Here is a 27,438-nt window from a genome sequence, read left to right as displayed (position 1 = left end):
TCATAAAAACACTTTTGTGAGAGCTGAGAAAATCGTGAGCGACTGCATGAATAAAGCCTTTATACCTTATCCTGACAGGTCAGACACCAATTGCCTGACTTACGACCTTTTCTTGCTGAAACAATGGTTAACAGCTTTCTCACCTTGTTCCCATTATAGCCTTTATTCTCGGAGAGAATTTATGGAAATGGCCCCCAAATGCTTACACTAAAGAGGGATGCAGAAAGGTATTGCAATTTTAATTGGTGCGTGTCCTGTGTAAAGATACTTTCTTTGTGGGTCCTTCTGAAGCGGAGGGTCTCAGTCCGGCACGGGAATTTGGGCGGACCGAGGTGGTTTGAGGGGGAGCACAGCAGCCCAGCACCGCTGGAAGTTGCCGGGATGTCCGGGCAGCCGGAGCGGCGGGGCCGGCGCCGGTCCCCCTTTGTTCAGCCCATCAGAAGGCACCGTGCTCCTTGATCCCGCAATGCAAACTTCAAGCCTTTGTGGTCTTTGTTATTATTATTTAATTTCTTTCCCTCGCCTTCCTCCTCAACCCCTCCTCTCCCCCCTCCCCACTCCTGGCACTACTGCATCACGTGTATTAACATATGAATGAAACGAGCAGAGCCAATGCACTTAAGGTAATACCTATGCTCCGTTCTCGCCTGATTATCTTTTTATAGAAAGTTACATTAACTAATGACATTTACATAAATATGAATAATTAGTAAGGTAAGTAATTCTGCTCCGACGGGGAAAGGCGGAGTGGGAGAGCGCCTGAGCCCTCGGCCCAATTTTGGGCTCTGCAGAGCTGGGCGCAACCTGGCACCGGGACGGGGCTGAGTGCGGGGAGGAGGGGAGCCGTCCCATTTATATTGTTTTCTTTTTTTCCAATGTGAAACTTTTATCTTGTGCCCCTCTTTTATCTCCCCTCCGGACCTCCAGTTCTGAGCAGAGTTCAGTGGCTGTAAATGATAGGTTCCCAAAAGCATCAATCCGCGCTCCTCTAGTACTTGGCCGAGAACAATGCAAGTATTAGGATATCAGCAGCACTCGAAATGATCACGCGTTAAATTATTTTGCTTTCACGGATGAGGAGGCTTTTTTCCAATGTAAATCAAGCGCTTTAGTTATTAAGTCTGAACACTAATCTCCAACAACCTTTACATAATGTGGCAGAATGTGCCACACCACTTCGCACCTGCACTCTGAATAGAGCCGCCTTTTCAATGTAAGACACGCTTGTTGCCCCTGGGCTCCAAAGGAGTTGTGTGAATAAGTCAAGCTTTTTGAATACCCCTACTCGCTTTCTCTTCCTCCTTTGATCACAGAAAATGTCTTCTAATTTGTCCTTTTTCATTGTAACAACGTTTTCAAGTCTCTTTTTATTTTCCAAACCACATATTTATAAAGAACATAAATCGCCCCAGAAAACAAAAGTTCTTTCCTCGCCAACTGGCCGAGTAGCCTATGATCACTTTGTTATTCACAAGGAGAAGAAGGGGACAACAAGGTTCTCGCAAAGGCTGTTGCTTCTCTAGTTTGTCCTAAACAAACGTTTAACTCCGAACGGGACGTGGGAGGAGAACTGTGTACGTTCCCTCCAGAAGTATGGACCGAACCTTTTGACTCGGGGATGCTCTCGCTGCTGTCCCGAGGCTGGTGGCCGGCCACGCTTCAGCCTTTCGGGCGGCAGCGACACATGGAGAGACGGAGGGCGGAAGGACGACCGCCTGTCCCTGCCTGCCCACCAGGCAGAGCGGGGCGAAGCCAGCTGTAGAGAGCCGGCTGCACGCATTCATCCTTAGCGGAGCTGCCTACTTTAGCGACCTCAGAGGATAATGAACTCTAATTTAGAAACCCGCGCAAGACGTTCGAGATAATGGGGAGCGAACCCGCATCGTTCCTACTAAACCCGACGGGATCCCCCCGGTCCCCCCATTTCTCGACCCGGTTCTGCAAACCGGAGCCGGCGAGAGGCTGCCCCACTCCGGGGCGCGGGCAGAGCCCGGCGGGGCTCCCACCTCCTGCCGCCTCTCCGGCCCCGTCGGAGGCATTTCTGAGGCGTTCTGCCCCACTGTCTGCTAAGGAGCAGTAGGTTAATGGCATTTCAGTGAAGTTGGTCTCTCGGTGGGCTAAGCCCAACCTAGGAGTTTCTCACTCCTCCTTCTCACAGACGGGTTTCCGGGCTGCTCTTTAACATCCCCATTCATTAGCACGCTAATCAAGGCTGTAATCCCGGCGAAGAGGTGCCCGTGCGTTTGTGCTGCGGCTCAAACCGCCTCCCGAGCGCGCACCTTTGCGCGGAGCCGCGCAGCGCCCTCTCCCCCCTCCGACGGCCGACTCCACCGGGAGCCTATTTTCTGACATTACCGTAGGCTCCGGGTAAGAAAACTAACAAACCCTTCTAATACAGTTTAAAACACTTTGATGTCTTGCCAAGAAACACACTTCCTTCAAGAGACAAGTCAACATTTGTTTTTCACATTAAATGGCGTTTAGTTGCCACTGAAAAAATGATGCTGAAGGACCACTTTTTAATTCGATGTATAACAACCGCGGGGGTCTAAGAGAAAATAACGGCGAAAGCTATAGACACAAATAACTAAATTACCAAAACGTTAGTATATCTCCTAGGTTCATTAATATGTAACAGACTCCCCAGTTAATCTCCAAAAGCCAGTGTTCCCCCTCTAAAATAGCACTCTGGGACGAATTGTACAGGAGATCAATCACTGCTAATGCAGTAAGGTTTACTGCAAGGGGGGAAAAAGCTATTTACACCTTCAAATAGAAGCTTTTGAGATTTAAGAGTAAGGGTCATACATCACCAAGAATAAATGATTATGAATTGGTAAACGCGCCCTCCAGCCATTAGCTATGCGACGCGATTTATCATTTCTGGGTGTTTTTCTTTTTAAAATCATCTGGCTGTTTGAAAAGAAAAGCATGACGGAGAAAAAAAAAAAAAACACCGCGGGAAAGTTTGTTTTTGCATATACTATAAGTCATCAAAACACGGCTATTCAGAAATAAACGGGGTCACTTATGAACCGCTTAACGAGGGACAATAAAGTCCCTCCATTGTACACTTTTATGACTGAGCGATCGGTGGGCTCCTCCGAGCCGCGCCTGCGGCCGCGCCTGCCTTTTTTCTGCCTTTTCGTTGGAAGTTACAAAGCCGCGAGTGGGCTAAGAAATCATTCACGCCCTAAAAATGAATCTTTCCGTCTTTCCGTCGCCTGACAGATATTGAACTTCAGCTTCGTGGGACATTTCTCCAGTGCTCAGCAATCGCCGGTTGTTAGCCAAGATGCTGGCAAGCAGAGGGAGGGGGGAGGGGAGAGGGCAGAGAGGGCAGGGGGGTTGCCCAGATGCGGGGTGACAGCGGACACCCCTTCTTTCTGACTGCCTGTTAGAAAAGAACTGAGGGCCGCTTTGGGTGGGAAACCTCACGACCCAGGTCCTTGGAAGCTTGCTTAGCCCTTAGGCGATATGCGGAGAGCTTCTTTGCTTGTGTGCATGTTGGTTTTTTTTTGTTTCGTTTTTTGTTTTGTTTTTAACTGAATTTGGTTCTCAATGCCAAGTAAACCTTTTTCCACTTAGCCTGTGCTCAGGGCGGTGGGAATGTTGCTCATCAAATTAAATAATCTATAATAAAACGCATACTTCAGAGCTGGGAAAGAATGGCAGCGAGCTTCTGGAGGGCGGGGGCAGGATGGAGGCACCGCTACCCGCTGCCGAGGCTCGGCCTGGCACCTTTCGTCGGGGGGAACTGACAAGGAGGGCTGGGGGTGATGTCACAAAGGGATTTGGGGGGGATTCACCTGCCGCTTTGTTGGAGCCTCCGAGGCAAGGAACGAGGTGCTGGGGCTGGGGTTGGGCAGGGAGGACAGCGAGGTGGACATCTCAGAAGCTGGGACGTCTATGGAGGAGGATCTTAGGAACGCTCAGATAGGGGCAGCTCGGTCCCTGCAGGCCTCTAGTGGAGGCGTGAGAGGAACCTCCGCTCAGAAGGGCCTTCAGGGAAAACCTAAAGCCCCCTAAATGGTTACATCCCGCCGTCCCAGTACGTCAGGCTTCAATTGTGACAAGTGCCTGTTTTCTTCGGGTAAGGGATTTAATATGTCTGGTGAAGGGGACTGTGGCAACGCGGGTCACAGCAGGTAACCATCTCTGCTAGGGGGCTTGTTAGTCCCACTTCTAACACTCCCAACATATTTGCAAGATTTGGGAATAAAGAGGCTCGCTTGTAGACTTGAGGAAGAGCTGAGATTTCTGGTTTGTTTTACAAGCTCGTTACAGGCGCGTTTGGCCAAAGGGCACAGTTTTATGTAAAGACAAAGACACAGAACCCATTCCGGGGAATGCGGGGCTTTTACACAACCCTGCCCCATCGCTCATTGTCTACTGGGTGGCTTGGAAAAGAAGCCAGGCGTTCGCAGGCGATGAGCTTTGTGCCCTTCTCCTCGGGGTGCTGTTTCACTCGAGGCTCCTGGGGACATTTAACAGGAGAAAGAGTAGCAACGTTGAGTGGAATTTCCTATGGAAGGAACACAAGGGGAAACCGTAGACCTCTGCCAGGTGTGGGTGCAGAGGGCGGGGGCTGCCTGGTCGCTGCCTTGGCCTGTCTTGCCAGAGCTCTGAGCGCATGGACAGACTTCTGGATCAGCGCAATGCATCGCCTCTTTGGGATTATTCCTACTCCGGAGAGGGCTAATAAACGAGCAGTTCCTCTTTGTCACAGCAGAACACAGATTGACGCTGCTCCTCTCCTCCCCAGGACACCCACCGGAAGGTCCACCAAAAAGCACTGAGAGATGTTTCCCTCGGAAATCCACTCGTCCTCTCCTCCAAACTGCTCTCCTCTTCCCCTCAGAGGTCTTCTAAGAACCGCATTTCAGAACGTGGAGAGAGGAAAAAACAGAGATAAAAATAAATAGGAGATCTAGTTCTCTGCAATAGATGAGATTGTCTCCTTGCATATCTAATGCTGCAATTCCACTTCGAAGTAGTATACTCATTTCCTCTTTATTACATCATTCAGCATTTTATTTCTATGATTTTATGTTTTACTGCTGTTGCTTTTTTTCCCCTCGAAAGTCTATATTTTCGGGGTTATAGAAAGTCTCTGAAGATCCATAAGATTATTATTTATCTGACTTCGTGCGTCTCCGAGTGCTGTATACATTATATAATTGCTTTAAAATGTTTTCATAAATTACATTCAGAAATGTGTCATAGTAAATTACCTTTGTAATAAAATGTAAAAAATGCAAATGGCTGTTGTCTTTATTACGTTTTAAACCATTGGTTTATCTGCACTATTTCACTTGTCAGTTGCACAATATGTTGTATAAAGGGAAAGCACAGTTTGATAACAGATAGATGGAACCTCGTGTGTAATCTAGCAGGCACGTACAGTTTGGGTCATTTCCTTATCTCCCGCAGAAAAGACATTATCCCCCTCATATTTACATACTTTTCAATATTTGTCAAACAATCATAAATTATAAATTAATGAAATGTTCGACAGTCTTCAGAGATCAGACTAATGAAGACATTTACCTTTTTGGTGATTTGGAGTCTCATCTTTGTAAGTTTAATGACATTTAGACTCTCACGGTTTATTAGGCTTTATTAGATTTGTCCTTCACTCCTGCTGTCATTCAGATGTCTCTGCATAAACATCACCTGCTTCAGGTATGGGAACAAATCGACTTCTTCCAGGAAGGCTCCGAAGCACAGCCGGCCCTGGATGGGGGCTCCGGGAGGCACAGGAACTCTGCCCACCACCCCGGCCGATGCTGCCAACCCACTCCCCAGCCACCTCCCGCAGTCGGGAGTTATTAAATGCCCTACCAAGCCAAGAAACTCATGTGTGTTTGATTACGAGCCCGGCAGCCAGGCGCACCCACCCGCCCCAGAGGCCCCTCGGGGCCCTCCTGCTCGGGCTCCTGAGCCACGGGGGCAGCTTGCCAGGGCCACGGAGCTGCAGCTCGTTGGACTTTTTTCTTTTGTTTTGCCCAGTGGGTTCGGACGCTCCCAGGCGCCGGGCCGGGTGCGGCGGTGCCCGGGCTGGGCAGGCTGCCTGTCCCTGCTCAGCGCAGTTCGGGAACTCGCGCTGACGGATGGTGGCCGCCTCCCCAACACGATCAGACTGCGGGAATGAAGTTGCCCCCGGAGAGGCTGGCCCTCATCCCCGTCCACCTTTGCTGGGAGGCACAGGCTCAGTCCCGCCGACCAGAGCCCGGCGCCATCTTCCTGGGAACAAAGACGCGGGGATCCCCCGGCCTCGCCCTGTAATCGAGTTTCCTAATTGCATTACCCCTCCGGCAAATGGCAGAAGCATGTGTCGGGGCGCCGTGCCTCCCCCGTCTGCCTCCCCCCGGGGCCGCATGAGGAACCGTCGGGAACCGACCTCCGGCCGCGGATAGGGGAGCCGGGACGGGCGCTGCCTTCATCCTCTGCTTCATCAAATATGGATGGGGTCTGAAACTCGCGCTCAGAACCTCTAACATTGTTTGCAGAGGCTTCCAAATATTTCCAAACAACGCTTTTTTAAAACACAATGGAGAGTTATTAAAGCGCTTGTTGGTAAAGTGAGCATGTGTTCTGCAATCATCAAAAATTGATATGTACCGCCAGTAAAGTAATTATGCACCATCCTGAGGATACGAGAACAGTACATTGTTAATCCACTTGCACACCCGTTGACTTGCAGCATCAGGCTGCAAATAGCTTAATTAAGTCATACACGTGGAATATAACCATATTGTTACATTGCATTATGCACAGTATATCTCAATTTATTGGGACAATTAATGCAAGTGATAGACCTCGGGCAAAAAATATTAACCGCAAAGCACTAAAGTTGCATTCTGGTGACATTTGCAGTGCGGGAAGTAAACACTGTAATAAGGCACCGCGGTCCGAGAACAGCGAGGACTTCCGAGGTCCCCCCCCTTGCTCCAAGCCGCCCCAGCGGGCACGTTGGGAGAACTTCTCCACCACGTTCCGAGCTGCGTCCCGAGGTGCGAAAACGCCGCTCCTGGCTCCAGGGATGTTGGTGGGAACTGCAGGGTCGGTCCCAAGGAGACGTGGAACGTGGAGCAAGAAGGCTCCGGAGCCTAAATGTTTCCCCGCAAGGTTGAGGAACAACGCAAGGGGAAAGGAACGTCAGCGTTCCTCGAGTAGTGCTGGGACTTGAGAGGGCACAGCAGTGCCTTGGAGTCAGTAAGCTAGTGACTGTGCCCGCACTCCGGGATCTCGCCCAGGGAAGAGGTGAGGTTGCAGACAGCAGAGGAGGTTGCGGGCCCCGTGCGAGCAGAGCCGCCCGAAGCTCCCTCACCCCGGCACTGCGAGTAGCGCATTCTGGGCCAGGAGTGCAGCGGGACCGAGACACCACGCCCGCTGCTCCCGAAGTGCCCGAATTTCGGGCCCTCGGCCCGCCGGGGGCAGCCTGGGACCGCTCCCACGATGGAACCCCGAAGGCAGTGGGAGCTCCCGCAGCCCCTCGCGCTTTTCCTCCGCCTGTCTGGGGTCTCCAGGCACGGGCACTCCTCGGGCAGCAGTGCCGGGAGAGGTGCGAGGTGTGAGCAGTGTGGGGCGTGTGCCACCCGATTACTGGTGCCAGAGGGCGCGGTACGCTCCTGGCAACGGGCGGACGGGATACGAGCTTTTAGCGTCCTATTTATCCCTTTTTCCACAAAACCACTCCGAATCGATAGTAAATTTCTGGGGAGCAAATTATACCCAAACCAAAATCAAAACCCCTTTGTCTGACTGACTGAACTGCCTTTTCCAAATTGTCTAAATGCCCCTCTATTGTGCGCTGTCATTCCTATCGGGATGAAGTCTCACCGAGTTTCCCCAGCCCGTGTTTTTTAGGGATGCGTAGGGCAGTTGCCAGCTGCTCGAGGTCTTTGATTTAACGGATTTCCCAAACTTATTGGGAAAAAGACGTCCGGGAAGTAACCGGAGCTCCCCAGGACATGTCCCCTGCTCACGTTGGAACGTTCCCTCCCGGGACAGCCCCGAGTGCGGGCAGGAACCCAGGTCAGACCAGAGCGGGACTGCGGCTGGGGCTGCGGCTGAGTGAGGGGTGCCCAGCGGCCGTGTTTGCCCACTGCCATCCCGGCAGCCGGCGCTGCTCAGTCCCGTGCTCACAGGGTGGGGGGCTGCCTTAGAGATGTTTATTTCGTAGTTTCCTTCGGCATTTCCTTTTAGCCACTTTTGCGCTTCCCTAGAGCAACCGCACCGGTGATGGAAACGACTGCGAACAGGTTTCTGCTCCTGCCCGCGGGCACTGCTGCAGCCAAGGTCAGCGGTGCGGGGGCTGTCGGGGAGCAGACTCAGGCACGGCAGTCGCCAGGCGTTAGGAACCTGCAGAGTCAGTTTTGCTGTGGAAGGTGGCCGTGCCGGTGCGCGATTCACACTTCCTTCCGGACACGCAAACGCACACTCCTGTCTTATATCTGACTTCTAGCGTGTTTGCGCGATGTTTCCCACACATTTCGTTTATTCGTTTACAAATGGAACCCAGTATTGGGTTTATAATGCCCCCCTCCCCAGGAAGCAGCCGGCTCACAGGGATTCTCCTCTGTCCCCTGCGCCCACAGCCCGGACCCGGGCAGGACCAGCAGTCAGCTCCTTTCCCTCCGACGGCGCGGGCAGCACCTGCCGTCCCCACTCTCCGAGCTCGGGGGAACAGCGCTGGGGGACGCGGTTGCCCGGCACGGAGCCCCCGGTCTCTACCGAGCGCAGGTGGTTCTGGGCTGTGCCGCTGCCAACACCCGGTGCTGGAGCGTAGAGGTGAAGGGAGCGGGGTGTGACCCGGTGTTACGCTGCCGGCCGGGAGGGCGGGACGCTGGGATGGCAGCGTGGGCACAACGGGGAAATAGAGGTGAGGGGACCGGGGGGGGGAAAGAGGCTCTTTGAGTTCGCACCTGTGAAGAAAATTCCCATTCCACCAGTGCGCAGCACACCAGCACCTCGGAGTAGGAGCGTCGAAAGCTGCCTGCTAACAGAGCAGGTGGACGGAGCCCCATGGACACAGCGCCAGATAAAGGCGAAAAGGGCCAAACCTGTGCACTCTCTTCCAGCCAGGGCTACTTTCTGGAAGTCAATGACTGCCCCTCCCTCACACCGGAATGACGAGAATCGTACAGGTTATTAAACCAGGATAGAAGAGAGTTTGTTCGGGAGCAGTTAATGGATGTTTCCTAAGAGCAAACAAAATTCACACCGAATTCATACCCTGCTCCACAGATTCTTTGATCTGGGGTATTTATGATTATTATTGGAAACGGTTATTGTTTAGAGTTAATTATTACTGAGGAGAAGAAGGACGGAGCAGCCTGCAATTCAATCCCTGCAGCCCTTTCGGCTGCCCGCTCAGGTTGCGGCCGGGAGCCATCCCAGGGGGCGAGAGATGAGGTGCTGGAAATTAAAACCAAACACCTTGTCCAGGGGCTTTGAGACCACACGTCCTCTTAAAAACCAGCCTCTCCTCCACAAATAAAATAAGATAAAATAAAGTAAAATAAAATAAAATGTTGCCTTGTCCCTTTTCCAGGGGCGGGATGAAGAGTGGTGCGTGACACGTTAATCGTAAAAGTTCACTTTCGTTCTTTTATTTGTCGAGATATCTTAAACGGGGGGAAACAAAGCACAATAAACAAGAATAAAGTGGAAGGTCTGGAGGACTGTAACTTCGGTGGCTGGGTTTGAGGCGGGCGGACTCCGACTACCTTTGGCCATCTGGCTGGTTTAAGCTTTTGCCCCCATGCTGTATGATTTTAGCTTAAAATCTCTTCCGTTGCAGCGCCGCTTTTATTGAATTCATCAAAAGCAAACTTTCCCCGAGTTTTTTTTTTTTTTTTTTTTTTTTAAGAAGGGCTAAAATAATAAGTCGACCACTGTGACATTCTCTGGGCTTAGGCCATTTTTCATAACGCAGCTGATACGCTTTTGTGCAGCTAAGGCGACCAAACAGATGAATAACGAGAAAAGTCTCCCGAAAGCTAAAGCTTCCAGCTTTTCTCATCTTTAAAAAGTTAAGCAAAGTAAGAGGTGCGTGTCGAAAAACTTCCCAAATCCAAAAAATAACCCCCCTCCCCCCCCAACGCCAAAGATCAGGGCAACACGTTAATACCTCTGCATGGTAACGATGCCTTTATAACAACTTACTGCACACACGCACACACCCGCACACACACACACGCACACACACACACATACACACACGCACTCACACAAAACTTTAAAGCTTGTGAAACTGCCCAGGTGGTGTTTATAGGACCGTAGCCAGTGGGTTGTAAAGAAATCCGAGACATTTGAAGGAGATTACTCTATTTCAAAATAAATGACAAAAACTTTTCTTTTCAATTTTATTCCTGTTCCACTGTATCAGCAGTGCTTAACGCAGGGCTTGGAGGACCAGGTTGTGTGCAGCGCTAAGGAACAGTCCCACAAGTTGGGAGGATTTGGCAGGCGGGGGTAAGTTCAATTCTTAAAACGTGTTTTCTCATGTGTGTTATATGCTCGTGTGTGAAAGCCGCGCTGCGAAGAAAACGTGCCCTCGTGATTTTTAATGTCATTTTAGCCTGAAACCATTTTCGCTCTTAGAATCCCGTCCCTAAAGTTGTTGATGTTCTTCCTGGAATTTTGTCAAGAAAAAAAAAAAAAAAAAGAAAGAAAAAGAAAAAAAAAGAAATCCAGATTCTATCAGCAGCAGAACCCCGCAGCACTCAGACCCCACGCTGCTGGGCGGCTGCCTCCATAGGCACATAGGCAACAAGTAACGGGTTTCACCAACTTTCGCTCGGGTTCAGACGAATCGTTTTGAGTTGGAGGTGGCGGTGGGCTTTTCTGTGGGCTTTTTGTTTGCGTTCTTTCTTTTTTCTTTCTGCGTGTGCGTGGGTTTTTCTTTTGCTTTGTTTTGTTTTTCCTTCTAAATGTCACGTTTGTTTATTTATTTATTTATATTGCACGTGCGAACGCCAAACCTGCGTGCTTTCAGACCACAACTGTGATAGCCGGGTTTATGATGAAAACTACTGTACGTACAGCTTGGATGGAAGCACAGCCATTGGTTCAAAGGAAATGAGTATTGATTCAAAGTGCGAGCCCTCCAGGCTGATCCGAGAGGGAAGGAATTCATTTTTTTTTTTCCTGTTATTTTTTTTCCCCCTTTGAAAGAGAGAGACTTCTAAGCTGCGAGTGTGACAACCACCACCCAGCCCTTTGATTCCTCTGGTTTTTTTTTTTTTTTTTTTTTTTTTTTTTTTTTTTTTTTTTTTTTTGGACAGCAGGAACAATTTCCCTATGACAAATAATAAGGTTTCCTTGGAAAAATTCTGCAGGCAGATCACCCTCAGAGATAAATTCCAACCTTTCCTATTCAAAACAAGGCTTTGGTTTATTGCAACGACGTGGGGAGGAATGAGGATAATAAAGTAACTCAGTCCCCCTCCCTCCTCCTCTCCACGCACTTTCAATGGGAGCATTTCCCTGCACTGCTCTCCGCTCCCAGTTTCTCGGGACGTGCCCGCATCGCCCTTCTCCCGGTGCTGCGGACAACGAGCGGCAGTGCTCAGCCCGCTTCGTTGACCGAGGGTGGGGGGGGCGGGAGAGTCCAGGAAAAGAAATGAGTAACGAGGAGAAAGAAAGAGAAGAAAAAGAGAGGGGGGGGGGGGGGGGGGGGGGGGGAAGAGAGAAAAGAAGAAATAAAGAAAGATAAATAAATAAATAAATAAATAGAGAAAGAAAAAGAGAGAAAGAGAGAAAGAGAGAAAGAGAGAAAGAGAGAAAGAGAGAAAGAGAGAAAGAGAGAAAGAAAGAAAGAAAGAAAGAAAGAAAGAAAGAAAGAAAGAAAGAAAGAAAGAAAGAAAGAAAGAAAGAAAGAAAGAAAGAAAGAAAGAAAGAAAGAAAGAAAGAAAGAAAGAAAGAAAGAGGAAAAAAAATATAAAGGAGAGGGTGAGAAGTGCTCCCAAAGCCCCAGCTCGTTGGTAGCTGCTTGTTAGTGAGGGGAGGTTGGTGGTGCACCCCGGGCACCTCGCAGCCCACAGCCCCTCCGCCCTGGAGCTGTCTGCGAGCTCTCCCCGCCAGCTCCCAGCTCATAATGCCCTTCGCAGTGGTTTGGTCTGCGGTGCTCGCATAAAATGCAACTTTTGCCCCATTGGTTAGCTAGGTGAATTAGCACACACTGCAACTGAACAGTACTTGACCTTTGCCTTTATGTTTGCTCAAATGTTTGCCTAAAACACAATCACCCTTGACAAGAGAGCATGCTACCGTGTGACACTGCCTATTCAATAGATAGATGTTCCCTGCCACACACAACCCAGTTCAGCATTTTAAATAGCTTAGGTATTTGTAAAAGCCGTATAAATTAATGTCTGATGATTGCTAGTTGCTGGTTAAAGAGCCGACCATTTAACACGTAGAATAAAAGTCAGTTAAAAAAAGAAAAACATAAAACCCAAACCGGACCAAAACCGACAACTCTCGGGAATAGAATGGAAGGGAAGAAAACCAAACTCGTAGTGAAGGGCGATCGGCGAATTCGTGTTCAGCTTCCGGGACCCGGCGCTGCACCCGGGCATTGCCCGGAGCTGCCTGAGGCAGTGGGACGCTCACCTGAGACATCCATTGGTGCGACAGGATGGAGACGGGCACATTGTAGTGAGATAAATCTGCCCTATCCTTCCCCCCACGAATCTGTCTTAAGGAAACTGGGGGGCAAAGAACGTAAAAGTACAGTTAGGATATATATAAGATATCTTATATATCGGGTCCGCCCGTCGGGGCTCGGTGTCACTGCGGGGCAGTGCCGGGACGGGCTGCGGAGCGGGGCAGCAGCAGTCCCGGTCGCGGGGAGCGGGCAGAGCCCCGCTCATTAATAACCCGCCGCCTGAGGTGTGGCTTTTGTTTGAAAGGCTACTTGGGTGTTTGGGAGCGTGTGATAAAGCTGTTCTCCGGAGCAGAATATTTATACCGACTGCAGTTTATAATGTAAGCGGATACCTGCACATCTTGCCGGTGCTTCCACTCAGTAAAAAAAAAATACTGCGCAGCCCAATAGGAAAAGTACAAGTGGTATTGCAAACAGTTGTTCTGCTTTGATTTACCTTTACTGTCTTCATCTGGATATTTTTGACGACCTTTTTTTACTGTCTTTCAGTTTTGGGAAACACAACTTCCCCTCCTTCTCTCCCTCTGTGTTTTATTTTCATGGCGCGGTTTAGACAGGAGCCTTTTGGAAAGGAAAGAAAAAAGAAAAGAGTTGATTCATATTTCCGTGAATAAGCAGCTTTAGCTCTAAGTGTAGCGTGGCACTACAACCGAAGGGACAGGCAGAAGTCAGCAAAGCAGCTCACACAAAACGCTTCTTGTAGGAGTGGGACTGCACTGCACAGACTGAAATATTCCAGTTACTAGTTGCTACTTACATAGTGATATTATTTAGATCCATCATTTCATTTTTTTTTTTATACCAACAACGACATTATCTCGTTTACGATGGTTTAGCAAACGATCACTAGAAAAATAGCGATCGTACTTCGCAAATACTCTATTTGTAAATGAAAGGAATCCAGATCTAATTTATTTCGAGACTGACTGCTCCCTGATGGGTGTATTTCTGTTCACGCAGATAAGCGTGAAGTGTGTGTCCAGAGCTAGCACCGACTTACAGCAAAGCAGCGTTCATTGCAAAGGTCACAGCAGCTCAGTGTCCTGCCCGGACACTGAGGTTGCACTGGGTACTTCGCTTCTCTCTGTTTTGTGACAGAGTTTAAGTGACCTGGTGGGAACAATCTTCCTATAGCTGAAACGGTACTTGACGTTATTTACTTCTGTGTGGCTGGTTTTGATGCGGATACACGTTCACTCGGGCATACAGGTCACCGGTGACCTGGAATAACGTATTACCTTTGCCTGGAGGCAAAGAGAACTCCAAGGCCAGGCGAACTCACTGCGAAGCGGGTGGGGATCCGCTGCTGCTTCCCTCGGGCAGGAAGTGCCGGGACGGGGCTGCGGGACGGGCGGTGCGGGACCACCACGCACATCCTCACGGGTCCCTCTGCCTCGGCTCGGCCCCGGCAGCCCGGGGGGGAAACAGCACCTGTAAGGAACGGAAATGGAGGGAGCCCTCACGTGAAATGGGCACCGACATCGAGAGGAGGGGCTGGGGGTGGTTAGGAGCGTTCTCCTCGGTTTTGCTGGGGCTTAGGGTCTGCTAGGATTGCTGGTGAGAGGAGAGAAAGATGATTCTGCTCAGGTAGAGTGATTTCAAAAGGAAATAATTTGTTTAAAGGAACAAAGTCCGTCTCAGAGATGTGCATTTGTACTAATTTAGGTGCCTTCTCAATTTTTCTTAAGTCAGTAAAAATAATTTCAAGTACGAAAAACTCCAAATGAAACAAGAGCTGTGCGATGCTCCCCAAGCTATTGTCGATTTCAGTACATTCTGGCCAAACTCTCGTTTATGTTTATCAGTGTTCCCTGTGCAGAGGCAGTTCTCTGGTCACCTAGAGGACAATTGCTTTGCCAGCAGCTCCAATATTGTCCGAAAGGCCCCCACCGAGCCGCTCTCGTTCTGCCCGGCACATAGCGCGCTCAAGAGGTGCAGGGCACATCTCGGCATCATCACCCTTTTATTTGTCTTTCTATCTTCATTTTTTAAGGGATGAATTTTACTGGCATTAAGAGTAAGGATGTGCGTGTCTCGTCTATATTTGCAATGCTGTGCAGGTATCTCTAATTATAATAAGACGCCCAGCACAATGAGTAGCTATTGTATGGGAGTTTGAAGCATTATTCTTCCTCTTCTTGCTCAGAATCGCTGCTTACAGTTATTCTCCGATATCCGATGCCTATTATGTATACAGTCGAGCCTATAATCACCTGCTGATTTCTTTGTAGTAGTTAAAGAGACTTTATACTATTCGGGCAATATTGTCCAGTCGTTATGTCTCCAGAAGCTGTCATGAAAGCTTGAATATATTCTGTACAATCTGTAAGTAATCAATGAAATTTACGATCTCGACCCACGCCTCCCTTCCACATACATATTTCCTATCCAAGGAAGAAAAATTGAGATATGAAGGTGTTCGGGTCTCCTTCACAGCACCCCTTACACTGAGTCTTTGGACGGGAAACGAGCCCCAGGCTTGTTCACCTTCAGACGGGCTCGGGAGGAGGGAGGGGACCACTCTAGGGAGCGGTGCGGCTGCTGAAGCCGGGAAGCTCGGGGTGCCTGAGGGGCTCTGCCGGCACATCGCTGCCGGTCACTGGGACCATTAGGGTCGCGCTGCCCCGAGGCGTCGGACGTTGCCCCCGCCGTCTCCGCGGTGTGCTGCACTGAAGTGAGCGTGGAGACACCGCCTCCCTGCGCTCTCTGCTCAGCCTTTCCGTGCCTCTCCCACGCCAGTGCATGTCAGCCCCCGCAGCCACCGGGCTCTGCTCTCTGCATCACGAGTCTCCCCGGAGCGAGGGCGCAGAGAGGTGTGCGCTCACTGTGTGCTCGCTGTGCACTCAGTGTGTGCTCAGTGTGTGCTCACTGCGTCCCCCTACCCGGGAGCTGCCCCCCCACCCAGGGGTGTGTCTGCGTGTGTTCGAGGGAAGCAGCGAGCTGCCGCAGGCATCTCACGGCTCTGCTGAACACCGACCCGCTGCGGCTTTTTTTTCAAACGCTGTTATTAAAACAACATTTAGGGAGTGTGCATAATTGTACAGTTAAAAGGCATGGCTGATGCCTCTCTGCCCAGAAGGTCGGAACAGAGTAGCAGCCCCCGCCCTAAAAGATGAGGGAGGAGGGAAGAGAGAGGGGCCCGAAGTTTGGCAGAGGCTCTCTTAAAAAAAGAAGAAGAGGAAGAAGAAGAAGGGAATGGCACTTGCAGGCAGACACAATGGTGAATCTGCCCTGACCTAACGATTAATCTTGGGAAGAGCAAGTGACCAGATAGGGTGGGAAAGCTCTTTCCCGGGGAATCAGAAGGAGGAGGGAAGGAAAATTGGATCCTGGGCCCCGGGCCTGCTGCAGTTCATCCCAGCGGTTGTCTCCGGAACAGGTGAAAAATGGCCCAACCCACTTCTTCCTCACTCTGAGGCCCAGACGCTGCCTACAACATAATGTTGTTGTTGTTCCCAAGTTCTCCTGGTGCCATGAATACTCACTGCCTCAGTAACCAGGTTTACAGCAGTATCCTTTCTGCAGTCTGTGGGCACAGACTCTGGGGCATATGGATACCCCAGAAAGTGAAGGGTTAGCTCCTTGGCTCAGAGTGGAGGGAGTTTGTGGACTGGGTATGGGACCAGTGGACCAGAATTCCCATGCTGGTTATAGGAAGATGCTAAGGGGCATCTGTAAGGGTGAAGTGACGCCAAGCAGGTGCAGCTGTGGAGACTCGGCTGCCTCCAGATGCTGGCTGGTGCCCATAGACCATCCTGCCCACCTGAAATTCTCCCATTCTGTGAAAGGGCTGAACATCACCCTTGAGGCTTCAGTGAGGCAGCTGAGCCCTTTGCAGCCAGCCCAGCCCCTCTCCCTTCTTACAGCTCCCATGAGGATCCTTTGCCTTCACGTGCAGAACAGGGTGGGTGTTCACCAGCAGCACAAACCCAGACAGCGGAGCAGATGCCCATATCTACGTTCATTAATATGGGATTTTGGAACTAGGGAGTTTCTCTAGAAAATAGCTGAGAGAAGGCACTTAGGGACAGAACGAGCTTTCACCAACGATTTCTGATTTTGGTAAATCTTCTAATTTCCATTATCTCTCCAACCTACTGTATTGTATTGCCCAGAAATTGAGTCAAGTAGAAAAGTCTACTCCAGTCAAAAAGTCTACTAGTCAAGTCTACTCCAGTCAAGTAGAAAAGCAGTCTGTGATGGAGTCAATCACTGAATTGTACAGAAACACATTTTAGAAGAGGCACCACTGACAATGTAACTGATACAGCACAGACCAGCCATTTCTGGTGTTCCCTTCACTGGTGTTTTCATGAAAAGGAAGTAGCTGTAATGCAATCAACACTTCTCACTGCTCAAAGTGAGGTAAGGAACCAAGCCGTGTGATTAGGGTTAATTCCAGGGGGTTATGTGCCTAGTGTGACATGTGAGCCCAACCAACCACTTGTCCTTATGGAAGGAACCAAAGCTGGACTCACTTTTCCTTGGAGGGTTATTTATAGCCTGCCCTACACATGTGTGACAATGGCTATTGCTGCTTACTAACAGAGAAGTCAAACACACGCTTGTGGATTTGCATGGACACTCCTGTTTCTTTGCCTTACTGGTGTGAAAATCCAAGACAGCATTTCAGGGCCTCACGCTGTCCAGATTCATCTGATTTCTAAAGAAAAAAAAAAACAAAAAACATTGTGACACGTTGATTTCTCTAATATTCACACAAAACCATTAATTGGGGAAAAAAAAAAAAGCATCCATTTGCATAATGCATTAAAATCTACGGCAACGGGCATACTGCTGTTTTTGCACCCATCTCTGTAATTGATACCAGCATTAAGCAGTAGGCTTGGGCAGTCCCACCGACCCGGTCAGGGTCAGTGCCTTCCAATGGCAGCCTGGGCCTGGTGGTGGGAAGGTCCCAGCCTGCAGCAGAACCCTTAGGGCCAAGGACAGGGGACAGCAGGCAGGGCAGCACCCAGCCGGACTCAAGCTGCTCTGGGGTGGAGGGAGTGGGAGGGGGGGTCTTTGGCACACGCCATGCCTGGGGTTGGCAGGGCCGGAGGGAGCCCAGCACACAGATCAGCTACCCTCATTCCCTGCCCCTGCAATCCTCAGGCACAAAAGTAGACCCAAATTATAAAAGCCTGTTCTGTGCATCAACAACAAAAAAAGCCCCCTATTCTCCCCTGACTTTGTTCTTTTGATTTTTTATAGATCAAAGGCAGGATAGAGAAAAAAAAAAAAAAAATTGGCAGGCGAAGATAGACATTGTTCTAGTGACAAGATGAGGGTCCCGAAAGGAGAATGCTTGCTCCATCGGAAGTGGCTGCGTGGCAAAGGGAGAAACCTCACTTTTCAAGCCCCTTTGCGAGGCATTGTCTTTGGGGCTGGCGCTGCTGCCATACAGTAGGGTCCCCATGGCAACGCAACCTGCTGCTGCTGCTGCTGCTGCCCCTCTTCCAGAGTTGAAGGCACTGAAAGGCAGCTGAAGTGACTGGGCTTAAAGAGCAACAGAATAAACAATATTTTGATTCATTGGGAGAAGAGAGAGAGGCTCCCACCCCCCCACCCCCGCCCCCCGACCCATGAATGCTGGCATTGTCCATGCTTTTCTGAATCTGATTTACCATATCATAACCCCTAGGAAGAAGAAAACATCAATATCCCGAAGGAATGGAGATGTTTCTATGGAAAACCTAGGAATTTTAGTCCATAACAGATCTGGTGTAAAAATCAAAGAGATCAAAGGCGGCGCTCCCAGGAGTATAGATGCGTCTCTGAATTAAAGATGGACGATGCAGACTACAAAGTACTTTTTTTCCACCCTCCTTTATTCAGGCCTCTGTTTCCATTTCAAGGGAGGCGCTGTCCCAACATCATATCTGAGCCCAGACAGTCACCGCGAACAATGCTTGTGAAGGGGGAGAAGCGCTAAAGAAAGAAAATCATAACAACCATCCGGCCTCGCAGGATTGTTTCCATTACAAACCCGGGCGCAACAATTAATTACGAAATTGTTTAAAAAAAAAAAAAAAAAGAAAAGAAAAAAAAAAGGAAAAGAAAGAAGGGTGGTGGTGGGGAGAAAGGCTCAAAGCTCAAGCGAAGTGGCTGATACAGAGGATAATGGCTACGGGGGTTGGGGTCTGAGTGATGTGGGGGGCAGCCCCCTGTACCCAGCCCGGCAGATCACAGGACCATGAGGATCCGTGCGGATCCACTGAGGGCACTGCGGGCGGTGAGCGCTGCTCGGCCCCTCTCTCCCGGTCCGAGGGTGGTGCCGGATCCGCTTGAGCCGGCACCACTGCCATAAAACAGAGCAAAAACACATTTAAAAGAGCTAGGGCTAGGCAGCTCGCTTATCTGCGACACGGCTGTCCCTTGGGGAGCTGGGTGTCCCTTCTGGCCCGAGTCCCCTCCAAGACACCCCTGCTGGAAGGGGAAGCTCTGCCCATGCGGACATCTCTGGACCTTTTCTTTTCCTGGGGGCCGGGGCGCGGGGGTGGGGGGAGGGCAGGAACCCGTCGTTATAGAACCCGAGAAGATGAATATCGGAGAAGTCAATTAAGTTGTTTGGAAACACACGCAGAAAAAAGTGCTGGGACTAATGTTATGAAGAAAGCCAATTAAAATGGTTTGATAAGCATATGTATTAGCAACAAGTGTAGCACAGAGGTCAGAAACAACACTAAGTAAACAGAGTTGACAGAAGAGTGAATCTTTTGTGGCGGGTGCGCAGCTGTCCGGCCTCCCTTTGTCCGGGTTGAGGCTGGGTGCACGCTCCCTGCTGCCCTCTCCCCAACTCAATGCACAAAAACAGATTGGGATGTTCTGCATGCATAGGCAACATTGCAGCCCCAGTCCTCCCTTTTCTGTTCCTTCTTTAGGAGACAGGGCTCTCCAGACATTTTTTCCTGACAGTAACAAAGCGGGGCTGTAAAACAGTTCAGAATAGGAGGGGAGAAAGAAGAGAAAGGAGTCCCCGAGGGGGAAAAAAGCGCCATGTCACGGGACAAAAGAATAGGAAGTTGAAAATAGAAATAAAACTGAAAGCAAGAATTATCTTGTTAAACAGAGGTGCTTTTTGTCCGGAGTCGTCTTTGTGAAAGTTTTTAAAGTATCACGACGTGGAACAAGTGTGTAAGTCCCCACACATACCGCAGTCAAAGATTCATGAGCTTCCGAGAGCCTTGATGGCTTATTTATGTGTCAGCAACTTCTGCAGCTTAAGTGCGTTCTAAAAAACCAGACCAGGGTCAGTGGAAGTCCCACGGACATGGCTTAAACAGAGCGGGGCGGGCAGGGGGATGCCACCGTGGCCGGGTGAAGGAAATAGAAGGATCACGAAGTATAGACTAGGTGTCTCTTCATTTAAAGCGTTGAGAACGGATCCGAGCCGGGCTGTTCGCTGCCTGTCCGGTCCCGTTACCCACAGCCCGTGAGAGAGGTTCGGAACGGGGCCGGGCCGAGCAAACTAAGGGATGATAACAGACTTTTGGGACGGGCTGGGGAAGTGCCGGGGCTGAGCGAGCTGGGCCGGGCAGGGCCGGGATGGGGCTCATAGTGGGCCACCCCTCTCCGTCCCAGCTACGTTTCGCCTCTTGCACCCCGAGGTAAGGATGCGCTTTTAGGAAGTGGTGCCGCGCTCCTTACTCGGGCAGAGCCCCGCTGCCGCCACCTCGAACTCGCTTTGAGCTCTGCACTTGACTCTCCGCGTTTAACGTCAGTTAAGAAAATATCTGGCAAAAGGGGAGAAACCCAAAGTCGAGGAGGGAGCAGCAAGAAGAGCAAACACCTTTCTCTCCCTTCCCGAGATCTGTTCCTCCTGTGTCCCTTCCGAAGGTACGCGAAGGATGCCAGACGTGAGAGTCGCTCGCCTTTCTCAGCCCGGAGCACAACTTTTGTCAGAGCAGAGTTGACAGGGAAACCTCCAGGGAAACCTCCATCCCTGTTCCCAGGGACAACACGTGTTGCCTAATGTTGCCCAAATTGCCCGCAACATTGTCAGAATAACTCAGCGGCAAGTGGCTTTGGCAGTCCCCAGGGAAAGCGATAGCTCTTACACGCTTTTGATCCTGGACTCCGGTTTAGTCAAGTTTCGGGTTGGAAAAGATAAATGCAAAAACCTAAATTTTATGACTTGGGGATCTGAATATGAATCTTCGGTCTGGGCACGAGTACACACCAACCCACTGCAAATCAGGAGGGGAAAATCAGCATAGGCTGTCACTGAGGCTCTTGTTCTGGCTTTGAAACAGAGTCCAAGCACAAACTTTTCTGATGAATCGAAGTCGTTAAATTTTAGTGCGGATGAGTTATGGCTTAGCCTCCAAAACAGTACAAATGTTTAATAAAAATCGACTCATAAGTGGCCTTTTAGAATTGTCTTGTTTCACCAGCGAAAATTAAATCTGGGACATCTCGCCCCTTTCTAAATGCCATCTTCCCAGTACACTTCATTTATTAACATTATCAATTCTCTCTTTCAAGTATGTCGTTGTCATGATTTAAGGACACTCTTTCCCTTAAAGCGGAGATTTCCCAATCGGAAAAACAGCCGACTCCAGTCACGCCGCTGCGTGATTTCGGAAGCGCGTATAAAAGGCCCCGGGGGTACTGAGAAAGTACGGGTGACAGTGGCCCCGCCGAGGGGCGGCTGCGGACCCCCGCTGTGCCCAGATGCAGACAGGGCAGGGCAGGGTGCGGGGTCCCACGGGGAATGCCCGAGCACGGCTGCGCTCTGCCCCGGGCTGCGCCCGCTCCCCGCTTCCTGCAGCAGGGATCGCAGGGGTAATGTGCGCGTTCGACACGAATTTCAGTGAAAACAGATGCCAGCGTCTAAATTATTACTAGTGTTTTGCAGATTCTATAGCCATTAAAGCATCGAATTAATTAAGTTCTGCGGCTTTCTTTAAGTCGAGTGCTATCGTTTCATTCTCATCGATGGGAGGCGGGTCAACGCACTTGGGCACAGTCATCAGATACTTTCCAGAAGTTTATTTGTACATCAGAACACGTTCTGAACCGATTCCAGGAACACTGCTTCTTACTCACGAAGCCTGCAAGCTTTGGAGAGTTGAGTATAAATAGCGTTCACCAGCCCGTAACTCCAGCAGAGTAGCCCCCATCCCTCCCAACCTGGCCATTGGAAGGCGTGCTTGTATTTCTGGGGGGAGAAGGATGTAGTTGTTTGTTTGTTTGTTTGTTTGTTTTTTACTTTAAACTTCTGTTTTACTGTTCTTATTTTTTTCCTTATTTTTAATTATCATTGGTTTATTTTTTGGAGAGGCACTTTCCCGTAAGCCCTGATACAGCCAGGTAAAGACAACAGACACCGCCTAAGTAAGAGATGTTCGCATAGGAGAGGGGTTGACCGAGGAACTCTCTCGTTCACCCCCCTGCAAACAAAAAATAAGAAGTTTCCTAAAGCACAGGAAAGCCCCGCTGACCTTACAATTCACCCCGCACATTAAAACGGTGGCTGCACGGCTGCCTGCCTGGGAAGAAAAAGCAATAGACTTAAGAGGAAATTGAAACAAAGACATCAGAGTTGATCTGGTACATCTTTTGGATCAGATCAAGACAACTGTGTTTGATTTTGCTTGGCTTTACAGGGAGCACTAGGAAGAGCAAACCGCATCAAGGTGGGGCCCGGGGCTGCCAGAAGGGCAGGTCCGGCTGAGCCTGCTGCTGTGCATTGCAGGGATGTCTCTGAAGGGCTGTTAAAAGGGGCGAATGCATCTCCTGGCAAAGCCCAGCCCTGGGGCCACGGCTTGGTCCCAGTCTCTCTTCTGCTTTCTCCTGCAGAGCTTCAGGGCTGTCAATCCGTCTGTGTCTGTCAGTCCTTCTGCCGGGGGTCCCCCCAGCCCCAAACCTCCCTTTCGCCCCGGACCAGCAATCCCCACTGCTGTGAGGGGGTTCCGCTCCGCGGGGAGCTGCGCCTCGAAAGGCTCGTTCCAGCTCTTTAGCAGAGAGGATGACGGGTTGGTTACAGGAGGGAGGAAGGGGTTATCCCACCTCCGAGGGTCACAACGATTAGAGCGCGTTTTTGCGCAGACTTTCCAGAGAAATCAGAGGAGGAGGGCGAGCCTTGCTGTGCAGGACAGCAGCGCTGTGCGCAGCGACGCCTGAACAGCGGGAATGAACGCGCACAACCTATTCTTTTTTCCCCCGTTTAATCCCACAATTACCATTACGCCTGCATGCCTTCCCCTGCGTGTCCTCATTCAATTAATACAAGGAAAAAAATAAGAAAGATAACTGTACCAGAGGCCTTTGAAACGCCGAACGCATCCTGGGGTTGGCGTTAGGAAAACACTCCGCGCCGCGCTGCGCGCCCGGGGACCGGGGCTGGGACCGGGGGCTGCGGCTGGGGCGTCCCTCCGTCCCGACACCGTGTCTATCGCGACAGCCGCCCAAGGGGGAGGATGGAGAGTGTTGCTGTGCGGGGCGATTCCCCAGAGATTTCGGAAGTGGGAAGGTTTTCTGTCTTTGCGTGGCCAGATATAGGGATGGGGCTCGACCGAGTTCACCAAGACTCTCTGAGTAATGTAAATACATATATATATATATATATATATATATATATATATATATATATATATATATATAAAAATATATCCATTTCCCATGAAAGAAAAATAATAAAGCTCTCTCTGGGGTAGGTCCCTGCGCGGGGGTTTGCTGACCACATCCCCTCGCTAAGGGACGGCGGCAAACTCTGACGGCAAAGGTTTCTCCCTTCGCTCCAAGGGCCACATTTCCAACAGCAAAGTGCAGTTAATACTTAAATTACATTTAAAGTATATCCCGAGTATAAGGATGCGGTTTGTTGGAATATTACGAGCGTATTTCAAAGAAGTCAAATACCCGGAGTTAATCAATATTCAGACACTCGAGGCTACAAAGCTAGGTGAAAACAAAGCCTTTTTCAGCAGAGTAGCAGTAATATGCGGCACCTGAAGTAAGTCACTGCTGGGGAGCTCTGTCAGACACTACTAATTAACCTACTTTTCAACTGACTCGGTGTCAACTTTTTGTAAGCCAGGAGAGAGACGCACTTTCTCCGGATTCCATCGTAGCCCGCCGTGGTCCGGCCCCGCGCATCTCTGCGGGCGGTACCGGCCCCACCCGGAGCCCCCCATGCTCTGGGGACCAGACAGCGTCGGCGCGGCCATCTGAACGGCATCCGACTTCTTATTTTTTTTTCCTCTCTCTTTTAAGTGGTTCTTGGAGCGTGTTAGCCCAGCGCTGCTGGTAATGACTTTTTTTCCCCCCTGGAGTGACCCCTGCCTCCTAATTGTTACAGGAGGGTGAGCAGCCGTGGGACAGCCCCTTTCAAACATCGGAGCCTCAGTAAAGAAAGCCCGTATTCCAGGGAGATGCACTAAGATGCTGCTTGTTTTACTTTAAGAAACCTCATCCGAGCAGAAAGACAATGCCGAGCTGTCCTTTGCAAACCCAGGAGCGCCTCTCATGGATTCTTTAATTCAACAACACACGAGGCTCCTAAACAGTGCCCCCCCCTTTTCTACTAAAAAAAGAGTCCTAACAAAAATGACAATAATAATAATTAAAAAAATCGCTACAAACCAACAACGCCAAACAAAAACAAATTAACCACAAACAAAACAAACCAATCTCTTAAGCTACCAATGAAGAAAAAGTTCTTCTTTCCCCTTAATGCTTTGATTAGGCACAGCCCTGTGCCAGTTTATACCACCTGCTGGTCTGGCCCTTGGCTATATATAGGAGAGCACAGCCTTACAGCCTTTGCCTTAGTAAATGCTTCTACTAAGTGAGAAGGAACAACTGGATAGTTGGTGGCAGGTGAGCTATAAATAAAGGGAAATGAGGAAACCGTTTAAGAAATCAACAGGTTTGATCGTGGCTCTAGGGCATGATTTGTGAGGAAAGACTGCCTGACTAAGATTTGATCTAGAGAGGATGATGGTTTAGGAGACCCTCCGAATGTATTAAAAACTCTTGTTAAGGAGATAACGTGAGTGCTTTGTAGGGTACTATAGAAAGCAGAAGAGAAAAGAGGCTTAAATTGCAGTAAAGGACTTTGGGTGGAGATCTCCAGCTGAAAGGAGAGCTGAGTGCTTGGGCTGACCTGGGAAGCTTCTGAATCTCTATATGTGGTGAGAAGCCAGCCAGAGCTTTAGGTGTGATGTAAGTATGGGGATCCTGCCCTGAGGCAGGAGAGTCACACTGAAATCTCTGACTATGTGCTATATTTCTTATGGAAGAGAAGTGTCAGGTTTGGCACTAATGAAAAATAAAACCAGATAACTTAATCTTGTAGCATTGGTGTACTCAAGTGGAAGGTGCTTTCACCTGTGCTCAATTGCTCTGCTGTCACTTCCCAGCAAATAGGGCTAGTTTTGAGGATTACAAAGCAGGATTTGGCAGCAGAGGGAGTATTTTAAGTATTTAATCATGGACTTACCATATCAAACAGTTAAGGACAAGGCAAGTGAAAGAGAGACCTTTACTAGGTGGGATAATTGTGAAGATCTCCAACTAATGTGTGCTTCACTGGGAACGTTTCAGACAGTGTCCTGAAGTACTGAGAAGTTCCCAATTTATGCATTCCTATGGAGGCAACAGCTTTCCCGAAGCAAGTGAAAGTCTGACTTTCAAAATCATTGTGGGTGTTCTTGTTTGAAATGTCCAGGCTTCTTAGTTTTAATTCTTTTACCCACCAGATGACTGGGGAAGAGAATCAGCACATGGCCAGATGCTGAGACCTAACTGATTTTGCACCTGTGTGACTCTGAAATCAAACAAACAGCTCTTTCACAACTGGGGGCTGAGGAAAAACAGCGTGTGTTATCTTGGGTCTTGGTTTCTCCGTGTACCAGAGGAAGTTTACAAGAGATGGTGGGAAATATGGAGGGAGCTATTCCTAATGGAAAGCAGAGCACAGCTCAACGGTGCTCTTCCCTGGAATTTAGTTGTCATCCAAGTGTTTCCTGTAAGCAATCCCATTCCAGATATATCCACCTGGTAGCAACGAGTACAGCTTTAGAGCTTAAAATGGTTTTTTGCTTATCTGAACCTGAAAACATTCTTTCTACTGAGAGACAAGCTGCTTGGTGGTGAACTCCCACTCTTTCCTCTGCTTTGATTTAAGCTTTTTATTTTTTTTCCATTTACCAACATACTTATGGAAATGATTTGCAGACATATTGTATGTTTTAAAGCTTGAGATACTGAGCCATTGACTCTTACCCAGACTCTCAAGTGAAGACATTGTGGGGGGTTCTGCTTTAACAGTGGGTGTGAGGAAAGCTTCATGTATTTCACAGGTTTGTGGGCATGGGTTTTGCATTGCTACACAATTGTGCTTTCACTTTTTGCTTTTCATTAAGAGGGAAAAAAAAAAGTGAATCTGGAAGCCCCAGTCATTAAAAAATAAAAATGAATTCAAATAAAAAATCAATGCTTTATTACCACTTTGGGCTGAGGAGAGGCTGCAATCAGCTGTAGGTGTGAAGAATCCCATGCATCATAGCAGATAGCAAAATTGGAAGCAAAAATCAGGTTGGGACAAATGTGGTATAAAATAAATACCATATGTGTGGCTCATCAGCATGTTTTTTCTTTTCACGTTTAATTATAGCAGGGCTTCAAGATCTGTCATCTGTCTTAAACTGGTAAGCGTCCAGCTTTAACAAGACACAGTCAGGTTCAGGGATTTCAGTCCCATCTTCCTGCATGAGATTAGCTGGGCCATGTGCTGCACAACAGAAAGAATAAACTTCACCTGTGATAATTTCATTTGGAAAAGTTTGCTGTGCATATGTTTTGAGAAGATAAACAAAAGCACATGAGCAGTGCAGTGATTACGATGCCAGGCAGTCATTTGTATTGAATAGGCCATTTAGAGTAGAGTTCTGGCAAGTGTAAATGTCTGCTGTGCAGCTTACAGCTTCTCTGGGGCACAATAAGATTCGTGAAAACGTTCCTTACTTTGTGTTTCTCAAGCAAACATTTCCTTTGGAGGAGTCAGGGATGTGCGTGTATTTCTTTCTTGTTTGTTCTCCCTGAGCACAAATGACAACATAATTATTACATGCAAGGTGGTGGTGGTGTTGAGGGACTTTCAGCACGTTTGTTATTTCGTCTTAATTAATTTTTTTTCCCTCTGGCTAAAATTTTTCAGAGATGTATTAATTGTCTGTATAACACTCATATAAACCCTACAATTTATGAAATTACTATTATTACAGGGGATAGATACTGTCACTTTTGCTTTCATAAACTGAGAACTTATTTGTTCTCTTGTTGATCTCACGAAATGTCAAGGCTTTCTGTTTAGGAAATACTCTTGCAGCTTGGATTTTGTTTGCACGGATCCCTGCAGAAAGAGTTTATTTTTGATCAATAAATGCTCATATGTGGAAGTGAGGTGGAAAATCTGGCACACTGATACCTGTACAAGCAGCGTAGTATGGGACTTTGTGTATTGGGAATTGGATTCCTTAACCTTCTGTCAGAAGATGTTTATTCTGAACACATCTGAACATACAAACAAAAAAGATAACCTGGAGATATGGAGAAGTGAAACTCTCACTGTACAGAATTCTCACTTAGAAGAAAAAGTGTTTGCAGTAAGAGCTCTGTTCTGCTACAGTCAGTGTTGCTTTGAGGTGTTGCAAGTAGCTGGGGCAAGTGAGATGGGATGGCTGAAGGTGACAGGAAATGAGCTCTGAATGTTTACTACAGCAGAAGCAGATAGTCACGTCCAGTTCTTA

The 27,438-nt window shown here is 49.1% G+C and overlaps 2 long non-coding RNA genes across 6 annotated transcripts in view; one reads left to right on the top strand and one right to left on the bottom strand.

Moving 5' to 3' along the window:
• Positions 1–2,071: 2,071 nt before the first annotated feature.
• Positions 2,072–27,438, bottom strand: part of LOC107318270 (uncharacterized) — a 47,632-nt gene continuing 22,265 nt past the window's right edge. Inside the window, exons 2-4 of one of the 4 annotated variants that reach the window (XR_014933225.1) lie at positions 13,918–14,110; positions 13,116–13,240; positions 2,072–4,868 (exon numbers count right to left, since the gene is read on the bottom strand). This is a non-coding gene — a long non-coding RNA (uncharacterized LOC107318270). Of the gene's footprint in view, positions 4,869–11,294; positions 13,241–13,917; positions 14,111–27,438 lie in introns of those variants that run through there. The other 3 variants (XR_014933226.1, XR_014933224.1, XR_014933227.1) reach the window with 3 other exon arrangements.
• The window catches only part of LOC146758851 (uncharacterized), a 206,276-nt gene continuing 187,695 nt past the window's right edge, over positions 8,858–27,438 (top strand). For both annotated transcript variants that reach the window (XR_014933228.1, XR_014933229.1), the window contains exon 1: positions 8,858–10,482. This is a non-coding gene — a long non-coding RNA (uncharacterized LOC146758851). The remainder of the gene's footprint in view (positions 10,483–27,438) is intronic.

This window comes from Coturnix japonica, chromosome 12 (assembly GCF_054131305.1).
Source record: "Coturnix japonica strain WE chromosome 12, WE-NBRP24, whole genome shotgun sequence".
In the NCBI taxonomy this organism is placed as follows: domain Eukaryota; kingdom Metazoa; phylum Chordata; class Aves; order Galliformes; family Phasianidae; genus Coturnix; species Coturnix japonica.
Note: the sequence above shows the minus strand (reverse complement) of the source record. Positions and strands in the feature narration are given on the sequence as shown.